At 43.0% G+C, this 17,916-nt stretch overlaps 1 protein-coding gene and 1 pseudogene across 2 annotated transcripts in view; one reads left to right on the top strand and one right to left on the bottom strand.

Annotated features, from left to right (window-relative positions):
* The first annotated feature begins 2,392 nt into the window (after positions 1-2,392).
* The window catches only part of ADIPOR2 (adiponectin receptor 2), a 52,154-nt gene continuing 36,630 nt past the window's right edge, over positions 2,393-17,916 (top strand). Inside the window, exon 1 of one of the 2 annotated variants that reach the window (XM_024733132.1) lies at positions 2,393-2,523. The gene's annotated coding sequence lies outside the window, so the exon portion shown is untranslated. Of the gene's footprint in view, positions 2,524-6,299; positions 6,443-17,916 lie in introns of those variants that run through there. The other variant, XM_024733133.1, reaches the window with a different exon arrangement.
* On the bottom strand, positions 2,749-7,629 carry LOC112391687 (protein SDA1 homolog; annotated as a pseudogene).

Raw genomic sequence — 17,916 nt, 5'->3', positions numbered from 1 at the left:
TCCTTTTGTAATTTTTTTCTGGAAAGCGGTAGACACAGTTCTTTCAAAGAAGACTGCTAATTTTGATTGTCACTAGTAGAATGATTTGTCTCTTTTTTCTCCTTAAAAATAGCAATTGTTCTGATTAGAAAAATAATATAATTTCTCTTTTCTTTATTGGAGAAGGAAAACAAAACAAAACAAACCAGTTGGGACTCCGAGCTCAAATTCACAATGGGGTCTGGAGCATTTTCTTTGTCCTTTAGCATTTGAAAGCTGCACCTTCATTTGCTGGTCGCTCTGGTTACCTCTTCAGTTCTCACTGGCTGTTGACTTGCAGATCGCAACGCAGGCTGAGGCTGTCCCCAGAGCAAGTCCATCATCACCATTTCTGCAGCATATACTGTAGCACCACCGACGCCTCATTCTGGGGTGGCCGAAACCGGATTATGAATGTCACTTACTCAGTGATGCACTTCTCTGTCAACAACATCTGATCATTGCAGAGATGACCACATCAGACTAGCTGTGCCTCAGGGCACTGTTGGGTCACTGGTGACTAGTAGGGGGAGTAGGAGTGGAAGGGACTCTTTCCTGGGTGCTGCAGAAGAGGAAGTACTCCACCCTCCTGTGGAGAAGTGTGACACCTTTAGGATGGAGGGAACAGACATTCTAAAAATCCACAGCTGACACAGTTGTTTCTGAGGTGCTGGAGGATACAGAATTTTACTGAATTCCCCTTGGTTTTTGGACTGCTAGTTAGAAGACAATATATAGAGATTATGAACTGAAGCACAGTTGGGGAGAGGGACCTGAAATATCTGCTTTGGGACATTTAATGGTGACCTTTAGGTGAGAGATATGGATGAAGCCATCTGTGGATGTGGGACTCAGGGGATGGTCCTTCAGGTCAGGGATGGTGTCAGTGTCTTCACTGGCTGAGAAGGTGTGAGCATTCTGAGGGAATGATGGGGTTTGTTTCATCACTGGGAGCATCAGGAATTGGTAGTAGTGATCTGGGACTGGGGTCAAGATGAGAGGAAAAATCTTGGTGGGAAAATCATAAGGATCTTTCTCACATGTTTTAGCCCATGAAGGACTGTTCCAGAGGAAAGCCCTCTGTTTTGTCAAAGCAAAATCATTGAGAGAAGGATGCAGAAAAGGTTTGAGGTATTTGAACACTCTCTTAGTTAATGGTCTTTTATGTAGCTCTGTCCTCTTTAGTAGACCTCTTTTTAAGCCTGAGGCCCCTGTTCTCATCTGTGCCCTGTGTGAGTCGGTACACGGGTCAGATTCGCTCTGCAAATACACTGGTGTTGTTTCTAAGGTGCTGTCGAAGTGTAAGTTTGTCTGCTTTGATTTATCTTTCAAGCTTAACTGGGTGGACTTAGTTCTAAAATACTAGTATTAAGACCATTTTATTCATGTTCTTTCTGATTTTAGTAACTTCAATCACTTCTTAGATTTTACATTTCCAGGCTGGAGGGTCCTCTGTTTTAAACATTTTTCCTTATATTGTGTATCGGATCTTCGGTCTTTTGATAGATCTGTGACGCTTTTTCCAGCCTCCTTCGTTTTCGGTTGGTGTGGTTCCAGGGAGGGACAGGCCTGGGTCATGGATGTCCTTGAAAGCTTATGGGTTTCCTTTAATCAGTGTAACAAGATTTTTGACGGTTAAGGCAATATAACCTCCTTGGAGCGTGATAAATCCCTCTTAGAACTGAATGTGAAGAAAACATTTTCTACACCTGCCAACTCCTACACTTCCTTTTCTTGTAGAGTAAGTATGTAGCGAAACCTGATCTTGGGGTCTAAGAAGTTAGAGCTCAATTGAATCTCACAAGTAGAAAACGACTCGCTCTGGGTAAACAGACACGGTATTTATTGCTGAATTAGTTTCTGACCTGCTATTACGCTAAAACATTTTAAAAATCGCTCTGAATTACATATATTTTAAGAGGAGCGGGCTCACATTCGTTTTCTGGAAGTCGTGGGGCACAAATGGTAGTGTCTTCGGGAGGTAATAAAAGGCAAACGCCGTTGTTTTGGGCAAGATGTTTCGGATTTAGGTCCGAAGCCTCCACAGACTACGCCTAGCAATCCCTCAGTTTCGGTTCCGCCCAAGGCGTGTGAGCTGTATCCATAGAGACCGGGAAGCTTCCCGAGCCGGGCGGCCCCGCCTCTTCCGCTGCATACGCTCCCGCCTCCGGAGGCAGGGAAGCGAAAGGACTTCCGTGTCTCCGGGCTCTCGGCGCCGCCGGATCGTGTTGCGGACCGCCCCCCGTGGCTCCCAAGCCTTTCCAGGCCCGGGAGCGGCCTGGCGGGGCGCTTCCTGCTTGGGCCAGCGCGGCTGCGCACGAGGAGCGCTCTCATTGGTCAGAGCCGCCTCTTGCGATTCGCGTCACGGCGGCGGCGGTGTGAGGACCCTCCCGGACGCTTGGTCGCGGCGGCGGCAGCGGGCGGCCCCACAGCTGGTTTGGGGTCCCGGCGGCCGCGGTTCCGAGGAACCCGAGACGCGTGGCGAGGCGGCGGCGGCGAGCTCTGGTGAGTTTCTCGAGTGGGAGCACGGGCCAGGCCGGCGGGGCCGAGGGTTGAGGGCGGGTGTCCCGGCGGCGCGGCGGGCGGGGAGCGCGCTCCTCCATCCCCTGCTCTGTCCGCCCGACCCCCGGGCCGGCGCCCCTCAGGGCCGGGTTTCCTCTGCCCCGGGCCTCTCAGCCCCGGCTCCCTTCCGGTACTCCCAGCCCTGGGTCCCCTCAGTCCCGAGTCCCTTCAGCTCCGGGTCCCCGGCTTCCTTCCATCCCGGGTCCTCTCAGCCCCGGCTCCTTTCGGCCCCAGCTCCCTTAGGTACCGGCGCCCCCAGCCCCGGGTCCCTCGGCCCCGGCTTCCTTCGGCCCCGGGTCCGCCCTCCGCGCCGATTCCCCCCGGCCCCAGCGCCCCTCCGCGTCTCCGCTGGCCGCATTCCTGGGTGGGCTCCGCTTGGGCCCCCGTCCGGCCCCTGCGGCGGGGAGACCCCTCACCGGTGCTTGCCCGCGCGCAGGCGGCCGGATGGACCGCGTTCTGGGCCTGGTGTCCCGGGCGTCGGGCTGCCGTGTGTCGGTGTCGCCCCTTGAGGCTGCTGCTCACCGGCTTCGGTGGGTCTGGGCGTCTGTGCGAGAGCTCGCATTGGGCACCGCTGGCTCTGGGTCTTGTTTACTGTCTCCTCTGGGGTTTGACAACTTGGCGAGCTCGCCCAGCAGAAAGCTTGAGAGGTCCCGCTGCGGTTGTATCGGGCACGCTGGCTGCGTTGCAGGGTGTTGGCGTCTTTTTAGCAGAGTGGTCTTCTAACGTCTTTAGGTTTAGACTCTGGACGTCGCAGCCTTCATAGCTCTTCCCAAAACAGTCCTTCTTCCCTCCTCCAAAGAAACCATTGAAAACTCAAAGAAATCTGTCATAATATTTCAAACCATGTTCCAAGTGAAATGTTACGAATAGTTTCCTTCAACCCAAAGCTTTATTTTTGGGGCGGAGATCAGAAACTTTGTCAGTTTTGAAGTTTGAAGTGTCCTATCAAAGGCCACTTGCATGTCTCATCTTAACCACCCTCTGACTCTAATTCCGTTAGAATTTCATAGATTTTTCATTCCTGAGTTTTTCATTTCTAACGTTTATTTCATAGAAATTTCACTTCTAATGCTGTTAGATGTCCGTAGATGTTTTCATCTCCTTTCACAAATTTGTCGGTGCTGACTGTGATTATCCAAGACTAAAATCCTTTCCTCAGTAGTTGGGACTTCCACGCCTGTGGTGGCCGCTACTTGGTGAATTATTATGAAATTTGAAGAAATTTCAAGTTGACTTAAATATGAAAGACATACTTCTTTTAGTTTCTGTTTGTGATTGCCTACCCACTAGTTTATGTTCCTATCTAGACTTTAGGCTCCGTAGCAAGTTTTCTCTTACTGGGGCACTAAGGATGAGAGGAGGATTTCCAGAGCCTAAATGAGAGAGTTTGTGTTTTTCTGTCCGTACATTCCCATATATTAATAAACGAATAGGGTTTTTTTTCCCCATCAATAGTGTAAGTTTAGCTCATACACTTTCTTTGTTGTAAATTATATTTTGTTTTCCAAAATGAAAACAATGTTGTTTCCTTCTTTATTTCAGGAGTTGGCAAACTTGACTGCTTGTGGGCAGTGTCCTGCCAGCTTCCTGTTTTTGTAAATTAAATCGTCAATGGGACATAGCCGTATGCGTTCATTTAGGTATTGTCTGGTTGCTTTTGTGGTTCAACAGTGGAGCTGAATAGTTGGGACAGAGACCCTTATGGCCTGTAAAGGGTAAAATATTTACTATGTGGCCTTCAATAGAAAAAGTTTGCCGACTCCTACTTTATTTCATTAAAAATGATGCATATTCAATGTGGAAAATTAAAATGACTCAGTAAAGTATAAAGGAGAAAGTATTATCCAGAATCACAGCACTTAGAGAGAGGGGTTTGTTTTTGTGATTATCCGTATGGAATCTCCTAGTGATTGTTTTCATATAAATGGGCTTATATTGCTAAGTGTTTATTTGTAATCTGTTAAAAACTCAGATTATTTTTATTTGGCTGCTGAATACATTGTATTCTCTGGATTGTAGATCTCACTAGAAAGGGCTTGGTGAGCCAGGTTTTCCTGATTTGTCTTACCAGTCAAGATTTAAAAAGATGAGGCACAGTTGATGCTTGGTGGCAGTGGAGGACACTGCTTATTGAGCACTTACTGTGGACTAGGTAGTCTTCCTATGCTTAACATGGAGCAAGTCACTTAATACCTGCGGCAGCTTTGTGTGGGTACAAAAACTATTCTCTCTAGTTCCAGATGAGGAAACTGAGGCACAGAGAGATTAACGACCCAAGTTTGTCAGCTAGTTAATGGTGGAGCTGGGGTTTGAATCCATGCAGTCTGGTTTCAGGACCCAGGCTCTCCATGTGCTGCAGAGCCTCTTAGAGTATTGCTCAGTGTAGAAGGTTTTTAGACAGTCCAGAAATATGTAATGTGAAAATTCTTCCTTGTGCTCTTCACTCTCTGTAGAAAACCACTGTTAATAAGTTTGATATAGAGCTTTCCCGCTCTCTTTGTCTGCATATGCAAATGTTTATTTGCAAATCTGTCTACACATGTAGGTTTTTAAAAAGTTAATAGACTTTATTAGAGCAGTTTTAGATTTACATAACTTTGTGTGGATAGTAAAGAAAGTTCTCATATTATCTACCCTCCATTTTCCCTTGTTGATAACACCTTGCATTAACATGCTGTATTTGTTACAGTTGATAAACCAATATTGCTACATTGTTAATTAAAATCTACATATTAGGGCTCATTTTTCCTGTTGCAGAGTTTTTAAAATGGGATCTAACCAACCATTGCTCAGCAGTGTGCTTTTCTGGGTGATTTTCAAAATATAGTGCTTCTGGACTTTTGAATGCAAATAAACAGTCTTTATTCACTAACGTTCAGATTAATGACACAAGTTTAGCCTTTTCCTTGGAGTGGAAAACTTGCCTGGAAGTTACTTCGTTTTCTCTTTTTCAAAAGTTAATCTTGTAGCACCAGCTGCTTTTCTCTGAAGAAAAACGTATTATTATTGTTTTTTTTTTTCTTCTGCGGTACGCGGGCCTCTCACCGCTGTGGCCTCTCCCATTGCGAAGCACAGCCTCCGGACTCGCAGGCTCTGCGGCCATGGCTCACGGGCCCAGCCGCTCCGTGGCATGTGGGATCTTCCCGGACCGGGGCACGAACCCGGGTCCCCTGCATCGGCAGGTGGACTCTCAACCACTGCGCCACCAGAGAAGCCCAGAAAAGCTTATTTTTTGATGGGACATTGTGGCTTCTCTCTGAAGCCGTTCAGCTTCTCGGAGACTTCTTGCTGTTTTTCATCGGAAGAGTGGTGCACATCAACCCACTTAGCACCAGCTTCCTCCTCCCTGAGACTGGTATTTCCCCACCCATCTTGATCGTTCTCAGCATTCTCTCGCTCAACTTCCAGAACTTCTGTTCCCGGAATGTAATCTTTAGCATCTAATTCTCCATGTTCTTGTACCCTTGATTTTATTGAGGCCTCTGTAGTCTTACCCTGGAATTCCTTCTGCGATATCTGAGGGTTCAGTTTTTGGAAGAACTGAATCAGAGTCCTGGGAGACATCATCACATTCTTTCTTTGTGTTTTATTATTCTGGGCAAGGTTTTGAGGAAGTTTTTTAGTCATTGAGCTGTTATCTCTTTCAGAGCTTTGTTTCCTACTGTCATGACTTCCCCAGAGTTCTTGTCATAACAGAATGGGTGGCATGGTCATGAGCAACACCGGAATGTGCTCTGGGACTGCCAGGCGCTGAGAAGTGTATACAGCAGACCGAAGGATCTCGTTACTTCTCCTTGGTGCTGCTGCAGAAACCTGTGCGCAAAGAGATAGAAAAAGCGTGTGAATCCCTGCCAACCTGGAGGTAAGGCCCAGGGGCACTGACTTCACTTCACGGGTCTCCTTGAAACTCTTCAGCTGCTTTAGTGGTTTTCGTGCACATTCTTGGGGCTCATGAATCTAACGCATAGCTGAAAAGTTAAACACTTCGAACTTCTTTCTTCTTTTGTTTCTGAAGTACGTTGGTAACCTTCTTTCCTTGTGTTTAGAGCCTCTCCCCCAAGGCATGCTGCATTAGCATTCTGGGTCGTCGTCCTCTTCCTCTTGTTCATCTTGCCCTTGTTAGAATGTCAAGGCAGCGACCTTAGAGAACCACACAGTTGTGGGACTTCCCTGGCGGCCCAGTGGTTAAGACTTCGCGGTTCCGATGCAGAGTGAGAGGGTTCGATCCCTGGTTGGGGAATAAGATCCCACGTGCTGCACGGCACAGCCAAAAGATTACAAAAAGAAGAGACAGAAGCATACGGTTGTGATAACATTGACGGTCTTGGCGTCATTTCAGATGCTTCTTCTGTAGTTTAGGGATCACTTCCAAAGATATCTTGGGTGCGGTTGTGTTGCTGTCCCTTAACATGTGCATGTGTAATTCTGCAATACTGTATTCACCTTATTCTTGTTTTTGCACTTTTATTCTCATCAGCCACAAAATGAGTGTACAGAGTCGTAGAAGCTTACATGGCAGCGTCGAGGTTCAAAGAAGATCTCTGGCAACCTTGATGGATAGATGAGGTATTCAGGAAGATCAGAGTATTGCAAAATGTTATTGGAAGGCCTACGTTCAAGACAGTGTAGCTGTAGGAGGGCAGATCTTTCCGTTCTTGAGGAAAGTTATCTAGATGTTCTGGGTGGCAGAACATCTGTGCCATAAACATCACCAGCTTTGCCAGTTCTTTGCTGGGTTTATCTGGTTGCAACTTGAAAACCTCCCACGTTGGGTTTGTAGTGAATATTCTGCTGTGGAATCTCCTCAGTGTAGGCCAGAGGGTCTACTTTATTATTCCTGTACCTGCTTGCAGGTTGCTGGGCAGCTAGTGTTTATTTCTGCTGGACAAGTTGGCTGCAGACTGGCTCTCCTTGAGCAGTTCTCAGAAGAGCTACACCACTGACACCAGCCAACCCTTCTCGGGCTGTGGCTTGGAATCTTGCTTCCAGGTGTGACCGGAAGTAGCACTTGGGAGCTTGGCACGTGGCGCCATCTTGGCTCATAGTCATGTGCGTTAAAAACCAACACTCATGATGGCTTTCCAGGTCAATCCATCTGTGTCTACTCTGTTCTTTAAATCGTTTCTTAGTATTTTGTTGAATGTGTACACCATATTTTAATAGTGTTCCTATTGCTGGATGTTTAGATTGTTTACATTTATTGTATATCATGTGCATGCATTGTATGTACAATTGTTGCGTGCCGATGGCTCTTTAGAGTAGCTCTCTAAGAGTCTAGTTACTGGGTTGAAGGAAATGCATGTTTTATTTTTTGATGTGTATTGCCAGACTGCCATCCAGAAAAGTCACAGCAATGTTAACTCTTGACCAGAAATGTGGCCGAGGTCTAGCTTCTCCATGCCATTTCCAACTTTTTTTTTCAGTCTGTATCTGATTGGCAGTTAAACATGTCTTGCAATGATGTATTCTGTCTCACTGGGAGATGTGTTTTGTTTTGATAGCATTCTTTTGAAGTTGATATAGAATTACTTTAGGCAAAATCTACATTCTGTAGTTGTTCTTTCTAATACTTACCCCCTTAGATAGAGCTGCTCACCTATTTAGATTCCCTATCTAGTCCTGGAAAGCAGCGTGATTTTGCCATCCCTGTTAAAAGAATCTGGACGACTGCCCAGTAGACTATACATTTCTTGAAGATGAGGAGCGTATAACTTTATTCCTATCTGTTGTAATCCTGGTGGTGAGTAAATGTTATATTCTTTTCAAAACCTAAATTGGATTGTGTTGTTTTGGGCTTACTGCTGAGTGAAGTGCTTTAACTTTGTTAAAAATAATCTTTTCAGAGTCTTTGTGAATTGTCATCTTGGTGTATATTCTCTATGTTATCTCTTTTTTTTAAAAAAAGATTTTTTTGATGTGGACCGTTTTTAAAGTCCTTATTGAGTTTGTTACAATATTGCTTCTGTTTTATGTTTTGGTTTTTTTGGCTGCGAGGCATGTGGGACTCTTAGCTTGCTGCCCAGGGAGCGAACCCGCATCCCCTGCCTTGGGAGGCAAAGTGTTAGCCACTGGACTGCCAGAGAAGCCCCCCTGTATTATCCTTTATTTCTAAAATGAGATAAATAAGAGTGATTGACATCCTAGGCCCTGTTTGTAAGGAAAGAATTAACCAAACCTATTTAGTAAGAACATTTGGTACTCAGTTTTGGAAGTTAAGGAATGGATTAATTAGGGGATTTGTTTCGTGTAACCCATGGTTTTGAATTTTCTGTGTTGGGGTGTACCATGTGTTAGAGGGGTGTGCTGCCTAAATGGTATGCTTGGCTTCAGTGGACATTGTGAGGCTCAGACAGAAGGAGGAGGGGGCCAAATTCAGAAAACTGCCAGAACAGCTTTAGGCATGGGGAAAACACCTGCGGGAAAGGACACGTCAAGCTTTTAAAAAGGAGACCACGTGCACACAGAAAACCCACGGAACTTTCTTTATATATGACTTGTAATGTTACATATTCTTATCGGACTTAGGAATTTTCCACAACGTCCATGCACAGGAAAACAAAGCATACAAAGCAAAATGGCCTTGAAGAGAAAGAAATAATTAGCTTATTAAATTTTGACCAACTTCACGTTTTCTTTTGTATACATTTTTTTGTCAGTATATTAGCTAATTATTTTTCACTGGCAGCATATTGACTTTAATCCTGTATGTCCTGAAATTTTAGCGTCGTGAACATGCGTGCATAGTTGTATTTGCGTACCCACTCCTTTGGTCCAGGAAGAAGCAATGATGGTGAAAACTTAGCGTGGTGGAACAGAAAGTTTATTTTTATTTTCTTGGAATTTATTTACATTTTATTTCACTGCAGAGTTTCTGTAACTTAAAAGAGCCAGAGACATAATAATTATATATATATAAAAGAAAAATGAGGAAAAGGGGAAGGCATATATTCTTTTCCCAAGTGGCAGCATAATTCAATGACTAAGAATAAAATTTGGATTTGAATTTTCTTGGCAGCTGAGATGAAAATGGAAATATGGTAAAATATATAGCACTGAACTGGAAGGAGGAACAAAACTAATTTTCCAGGGATAAATCTTCACTTGATGGATTTTAAGGAACTATTTAAATTGGGTGTTACATAAAGCTTTATTTTATTTATTTATTTATTTTTGGCTAGAGGCCCTTGTTAAAAAAAGGTGATGATGTTGCGTTAACGTTTCAAGCCAATGAAAGAAATTGTATGTGGAGCAGTTGGTTTGAATTTAGGCTGCAGATGTGTGCTTTAGTTGGCTAATACATATACTATTTTTTTTCTTAACGTATTTCAAACATACGGGAGAATACAGAGACCAAGATAATTAACCTTCACATATCTACCATACAGTTATATCAGATCTCAACGTTTTCCCACACTTACCTGTTTGTTTTTTTTTTTAAAGAAAAGCCTTTCACATGCAGTTGAAGCACCTTCTTGGGTTACATTTCACTTTCTTCCCAGAAGTAATGAGATCTTGAATTTGGTGTTTCTAATACCTGTTTTTATATAATTACTACATAGGAGTATATTCATAAATCAATATTATGTTTTGGGTATTTTCAAACTTTATATAAGCAATATCCTACCTACTCTAACTTGTTTTTCATGAAACAAGTTTTTTTAGACTCATGAAATTGCTGATATTTTTACCATTTTTGACCTACAAAAATGGTAGTTTCACGTGGTTCATCCTAGTTATAGTCATTACTTTTATCTGCTATATAGTTGTATTATTATACGAATACAACCAGTTTAAATTTATTTTCGTGTTGATAGGTATTTAGGTTGTTTCCATTTTTCCTGTTTTAAAAACAATGCTACATTGAACATCCCTGGTTAGAAATCCTTGTGCAAAGATCCTTAAAGATCCCTTTAAGATCTTTGGCAAGTTTTTCAAACTGCATGTTGGGAACCATTAATCGGTTATGAAATCACTTTAGGAATTAAAATAGTTCAGAGAAATATCAGGTTGTTTTGCAGTAAGGATTAAGTGTTTTGTGAAATTGTGTGTGTGTGTGTGTGTGTGTGTGTGTGTCTGTGTAGGGCTACTCAGTTTGAAATGAAGTTCTCTGGTGTAAATTACGCAGAAGTGGAATTACTGGGTTTGAGATTATGGAGATTATGGGAATTTAAAGTTCTATCAGATATTGCCAAATTGCTTTTCAGAATTGAGTCACTTTGTGTTTTTTTAGCATGAGAATATGAGAATTGCTCTATCTAAATCCTTGTAGATCCATGACATTGTCAGATTTATTACATGTTTACAAATCAGATGAGTGTGAAATGATATTATCTTAAAATATTTCTTGATTAATTATGAGATTGAGCATGTTGAAATGTTGAGTGACTATTCTGATTTCTGTTTCTTAGCTGTCTGTCCCTGTCTCTCCCCCCCAGTTGGGTTGTCCTTTTAAAATTGCTTTTAGGAGTTTGTTGCATATCCTGGTTATGTCTGTGAAATGAATTGTAGGTATTTTCTAGTCTGTGTGGCTTATCTGTTAACTTTTTATATGGTTTGTTGAATAGAAAGGATTGTCAAATCTATCATCATTTTTCTTATTGGTTTGTGTCCTTGGTGCCTTATTTAAGAAATCTATTCCATACTCCAAGGTCATTTAGGTCTCTGCATTTCCTTCTAAAAGTTTTAGAAATTTGGTATTTTATATTTAGCTCTTGATCTTGCCTGAAAAAAAATTTTTTTTGTATATGATGTGAGTCAGGGATCTAATTTTTTTATATGCATAGCCAGTTACCACAGCACTGTTTAACACTGTGTTTTTAAATTTGAATTGTAAATCTTTTGAGCAGTTTCTGGGTCAACACAATAACAGCCTTTTTGTCTTTCATCAGGTTGCTCAAATGTTCAAGTTTGTGACTTCTGGGCCAAAGTAATTGATTGGTGGATTACTTGATCCAGAAACAGAACCTAGAGGAGTAGATAAATACAGCACATTTTGTAGATCTCATCCAAATGTCATTTCTCTCAACCACTTTTTATTTTATTTTATTTATTTATTTTAAAAATAAATTTATTTACTTTTGGCTGCTTTGGTTCTCTGTTGCTGTGCGTGGCTTTCTCTAGTTGCGGCAAGCAGGGGCTGTTCTTCCTTGCGGGACGCGGGCTTCTCATTGCGGTGGCTTCTCTTGTGGAGCACAGGGTCTAGGTGCGTGGGCTTCAGTAGTTGTGGCGTGCAGGCTCAGTAGTTGTGACACACGGGCTTAGTTGCTCTGTGGCATGTGGGATCTTCCCGGACCAGGGCTCGAACCTGTGTCCCCTGCATCGGCAGGCAGATTCTCAACCACTGTGCCACCAGGGAAGTCCGAGACTTTCAGTTTTGATTTTAGAATTATACATATAAATTTGAATCTTTCTGAAATGTCTGATAGAAATCGCTACAAATCACTTAATTTAAGAATGAAGGGGCTTCTCTGGTGGCGCAGTGGTTGAGAGTCCGCCTGCCGATGCAGGGGACACGGGTTCGTGCCCCGGTCTGGGAGGATCCCACATGCCGCTGAGCGGCTAGGCCCGTGAACCATGGCCGCTGAGCCTGCGCGTCTGGAGCCTGTGCTCCGTAACGGGAGAGGCCACGGCAGTGAGAGGCCCGCGTACCGCAAAAAAAAAAAAAAGAATGAAAACTATTTTTGTTTCCACTTAAAAAGGGTTTTTAGTCTGAGAAGAGTTGCTTTGAGGTCTGCAGATAGTTATATATTCTAGGTTTTTTTTTTTTTTCCCATTCCTTTTCTTTTACATTTGTAGTTGAAAGAAGACCTTGTGGTTTAGTGGAATTTAGTGATATTGGGAAAGGTTGTAGACACAAGTTTTATTTGTAGATTTCTGATTGTGATATTGAGAAAGATGACTAATCACTTCTTGGTTTCTCTATCTGCAGCATTGTAGAAACAAAAAACAAAAAAGAAACTTATGCTGTGGAGGGTGTTATGCAGGATGAGATAGGGCCCTGAATGATTGTTATTTACTTACGGAGACAGGTCTTTACCAAAGTAGGGTTTTTGATTTTGCCTGAAACATTGACTGTACAGATCATATATTTTACCTGGACAGATATTATTTGTGAAATAGTTGGAACAAGAGTGTGGTTATATGGTATTATAGTGCAGATGGTTTATGAAAGGAAGTCTTTGCATAATTTACATATTTTGGTTTAGTGTAGATATGACAATTTATATATCATGGGCTTGTCAGGATTTCTCTGACTATAATGTTCAGGACTGTTGTTCCTGTCATGTATGTTTGCATTTTTGTGTACTGTTCTTTGTTTTAGAAACTCAGGGTTACTTATAGATCTTGGGAAATGGAAACAACCATTGTAACATGGCTATAAGAGTTGTATCAAATCCTTCTTTCTTTAATTAATTAATTTTTGGCTACATTGGGTCTCTGTTGTTGTGCACGGGCTTTCTCTAGTTGCGGCGAGCGGGAGCTACTCTCCGTTGTGGTGCCGGGCTTCTCCTTGAGGTGGCTTCTGTTGTTGTGGAGCAGGGGCTCTAGGTGCGTGGGCTTCAGTAATTGTGGTGCGAGGGCTCAGTAGTTGTGGCTCGCGGCCTCTAGAGCCTAGGCTCAGTGGTTGTGGCACATGGGCTTAGTTGCTCCATGGCATATGGGATCTTCCCGGACCAAGGCTCGAACCTGTGTCCCCTGTATTGGCAGGCGGATTCTTAACCACTGTGCCACCAGGTCCTCGAATCCGTTTTATAAAGGTGTTTTTTATCCGTGACCATGACCAGTGGCTTTAATGGACTATTTGTGCCTTTAATGAAGCCCTGTAAGATGGTAAAGTATGGGCTTTGGAGTTAGATACAGATTTGAATTCATAGTCTCCAGTTAAGTTTGTGTTATTGATGACTTATTTGATCTCCTTTAGTGTCAGTTTCTTCATCTGTAAAATGGGACCCCATATCATAAGGATTGCTGGAGGATTAAATGAGATGATGGGTGAAAGTCCAACTACTTAGCCTGGTTCAAAGTTGGCTCCGGTAAGTGTTAAGCAGCAATTCCCCTCCCTTCTAAGAGATAACATCATGACCATGACCAGGAAAAATGGAACCACTTGCCTTTGTGGGAGGCAGTGTTGTATAATGGAGAGGGCCTAATCTGGATAGTTCTTGCTTCTCTGTTTTGTAGCTTCTATAACCTTGAATAGTCTTACCCTCAGTCCTCTCGTTTGTAAACAAAGATTATACTATCTGTAACAGGCAGGGTTTTAAAGTTAAATGAGAGTATGTATAAAAGCTCACTTTATCTGGCACTTGGTAACCTCTAAATTAGCCTCTAAACTTTTATAGTGATAGGTAGTAATACTGTGCTGCTGAAGTAGGTCTCAAGACTGAGAGAGGTAGGCCTTCACTGGCTTTGCTACTTCACGGCATAGGATTTGCCTGACTTCTTCTCAGGAAAGTTGGTCAGTGGGGTTGGGCAGTAAGTTAGAAGAGGTTCCTTGTGATTGTACTTAAAAGTTGCCCTACTTCATGCTAGGAAAGAAAGTAGTGTAAATGATACAGAGTGTTGCCTGTCTTTAGAGCTTCAAAATAATCTTTAAAAAACAAGCTGCATTTGACTTGAAACGTTTCTTTGTGCTTACATCAGCTAAGATTTTATGAACATGAAAGCTGGTAGTGCCTGTCTTAAAAATCTATGTGTTGCTCCTTCTCAGTTATCAACTGTATCATTTTTGGAAGAGCTGTATCAGTTAGTAACATATGTTGGGAACTTTTCCCATTTTATCAGTTATTCTTTTCCCAGTCATCAGGTTTTCTTATTGACATTTTTCTACTCAGAAATGTTCTGAGTGTTTGGGAAGAATTCCAGTTTTAACCAATCATTTTATTGCTTCTGGTATGTGGCAAGGCTCCATGGTCCTCCCCATTTCTTTTTTGTTTTTAAGTAAATTTATTTATTTAATTAATTTATTTTTGGCTGCATTGGGTCTTCGTTGCTGCATACGGGCTTTCTCTAGCTGCGGCGAGTGGGGGCTGCTCTTCGTTGCAGTACGCGGGCTTCTCATTGCGGTGGCTTCTCTTGTTGCAGAGCGTGGGCTCTAGGTGCGCGGGCGTCAGTAGTGGCACGTGGGCTGAGTAGTTGTGGCTCGCGGGCTCTAGAGCGCAGGCTCAGTAGTTGTGGCGCACAGGCTTAGTTGCTCCGCAGCATGTGGGATCTTCCCAGACCAGGGCTCGAACCCGTGTCCCCTGCATTGGCAGGCAGATTCTCAACCACTGCGCCACCAGGGAAGCCCTCCTCCCCATTTCTTGATTGTTTCTTAATATTTTCAACATCGCTGTAAAGTACAGTGTACTGTCAGTGTTAACTCCTGGTTTTGTCACTTAAGTGCTATCATGCATTTATTTGAGAACAGCTTATGGTTCATGCTAACATAGAAGGTTGGGGATAAGAGCATTAAGTTGGGTGTTTGATTGATTAGATAGATTACATTGCCACTTATTACTGTAGTTATCTCAGGCATGTTATTTATAACCTCTCTGGGCGTTTTGTCATTTCCAAAATGGAGGGAATAATTGTACCTATCCTCCAGGATTGTTGCAAGGATTTAAAGAGATAATCCATGGGAAATGTTCTTTGCATGTAGTTAACGCTCACTGCATGTTAGCTGTTCCTGTCATTCCCCCTCCTCCTCATCATCATACAGCAAAGATTTTTAAGCTCCTTTGCATTCCAGACCAAGCTTGGTGTTGTGGATACAAAAATGGATTCCAAAAAAGGCTTCCTGACCTTGAGAAGTTTTGCATTGCAGGAGGGGAAGACAGGCATGTAAACAAAAAAATGCAATAAATTCTGACAAGTACTATAATAGAAACATTAGTAAATGAGAAGAATAAAGGAGTTAGTGTCAGGAGCCTGGGGACGTCAGGGAAATTAGTTTCTGCCTATGAACTTATTCTTGAAGTGTGGGTAGTAATTCCCCACTTATTCATTCAGCAGATGTTTAGTGAATACACCTACTGTGTGCCAGAAGCTATTTTAGGTACTGGGGATATAGGTGTAAAGAAGATATATTGGGTCGGCCAAAAGGTTCATTCTTTTTTTCCGTAAGGTGGCTCTGATAGCACTTAGTTGTCTTCAACTTCATTCGAAACAATTTTGTTAGATTGTATTGTGACAGCTGACATATCAGTGTGCATTTAAAAAAAGAAAAAACGTACTCAAATTGGTGAATTTTTGTGTAGCCATTTTAATATTGAAGATGGAAGAAAAAAGCAACATTTTTGGCATATTATGCTTTATTATTTCGAGAAAGGTAAAAACACAACTGAAACGCACAAAAGGATCTGTGCAGTTTATGGAGAGGGCCCTCCGACTGATCGAACGCGTCCCAAGTGGTTTGCGACGTTTCGTGCTGGAGGATTCTCACTGGACGATGCTCCACGGTTGCGTAGACCAGTTGAAGTTGAAAGTGATCATATGGAGACATTAATTGAAAACAATCAACATTATACCACGCGAGAGATAGCCGACATACTCAAAATATGCAAATCAAGCGCTGAAAATCACCTGCACCAGCTTGGTTATGTTGATCGCTTTGATGTTTGGTTTCCACGTAAGGTAAGTGCAAAAAACCTTCTTGACCGTATTTCCACATGCGATTCTCTACTAAAACGTAACGAAAATGTTCTATTTTTAAAATAAATTGTGATGGGAGATGCAAAGTGGATACTGTCCAATAATGTAGAACAGAAGAGATTGTGGGGCAAGCGAAAAGAACCACCACCAACCACACCAAAGGCTGGTCTTCATCCAAAGAAGGTGATGTTTTGTACATGGTAGGATTGTAAGGTAGTCCTCTACCATGAGCTCCTTCCGGAAAACAAAGCGATTAATTCCAACAAGTACTGCTCCCAGTTAGACCAACTGAAAGCAGCACTCGATGAAGAGCATCTGGAATTAGTCAACAGAATATCCATCAGGATAACGCAAGACTGTGTGTTTCTTTGATGACCAGACAAAAACTGTTACAGCTTGGCTGGGAAGTTCTGATTCATCTGCCGTATTCACCAGACATTGCACCTTCAGATTTCCATTTATTTCGGTCTTTACAAAATTCTCTTAATGGAAAAAAATTCAATTCCCTGGGAGACTGTAAAAGGCACCTGGACCAGTTCCTTGCTCAAAAAGATAAAAAGTTGGGCTTCCCTGGTGGCGCGGTGGTTGAGAATCTGCCTGCCAATGCAGGGGACACGAGTTCAAGCCGTGGTCTGGGAAGATCCCACATGTCGTGGAGCAACTGGGCCCGTGAGCCACAGCTACTGAGCCTGCGCGTCTGGAACTTGTGCTCCGCAACAAGAGAGGCCGCGACGGTGAGAGGCCCGCGTACCGCGATGAAGAGTGGCCCCCGCTCGCCACAACTAGAGAAAGCCCTCGCACAGAAATGAAGACCCAACACAGCCAAAATAAATAAATAAATAAAAATTTTAAAAAAGGTAAAAAGTTTTGGGAAGATGGAATTAAGAAGTTGCCTGAAAAATGGCAGAAGGTAGTGGAACAAAAGGGTGAATATGTTGTTCCATAAAGTTCTTGGTGAAAATGAAAAATGTGTTTTTTATTTTTACTTAAAATCCAAAGGCACTTTTTGGCCAACCCAATATAATGTCTCTTCTTTCAGGAGTTTTCAGTCTAGTGAGAAAAGACCAGTAGTAAGTAAACAAAGAAATAAAAATACCAGAGACAAGTGCTGTGGAAGAGATTAAAAGGTGATGTGATAAGGAGTGACTGAGATTATGTGGTCAGAGAAGGATTCTTTGAGTAAGTGACCCTTAAGTTGAGATCCGCATGTGAAGAAGGAGCCCAGCCATGGGAAGATCTGGGCGATGAGCATTCCAGGCCTTGGGAACCAGGTGACATAGAGCCATTTGAGCCTTCCGGGTGTTTGGGGAGTAGATGGGAAGTCACTGTGGCTGGAATGTAGTGGGCAAGGGGGAGAGTGGTACAGAATGAGGCCAGAGTTAGGGGCTAATCATTTAAGGTTTTGTAAGCCAGGGCAAGAGGTCCCTTAGGTGTAAAGGAAAGCCATTGGAGGGCTCAAAAAGTAAGGGAGTGTGTTTTGAGAAAGATCTGCTGTGACCGCTGTGTGAGGACTGGATTCTGAGGATAAGGGGGGTGGGGTGGGTAACAGAAGTGGAACCCAGGAGACTTTACTGGCTGTTGTATTAGGACAGGTGACAGATGCTGGTGGCTTGAACCAGAAAGTAAGAGTGGAGGGAAACAGGTAGATTTGGGCTGTGTGACCCCTCTCTCCCATCACTGTAAAGCTTTTTTTTTTTTTTTTTT

Source organism: Neophocaena asiaeorientalis, unplaced genomic scaffold (assembly GCF_003031525.2).
Source record: "Neophocaena asiaeorientalis asiaeorientalis breed wild unplaced genomic scaffold, Neophocaena_asiaeorientalis_V1.1 scaffold150, whole genome shotgun sequence".
In the NCBI taxonomy this organism is placed as follows: Eukaryota; Metazoa; Chordata; class Mammalia; order Artiodactyla; family Phocoenidae; genus Neophocaena; species Neophocaena asiaeorientalis.
Note: the sequence above shows the minus strand (reverse complement) of the source record. Positions and strands in the feature narration are given on the sequence as shown.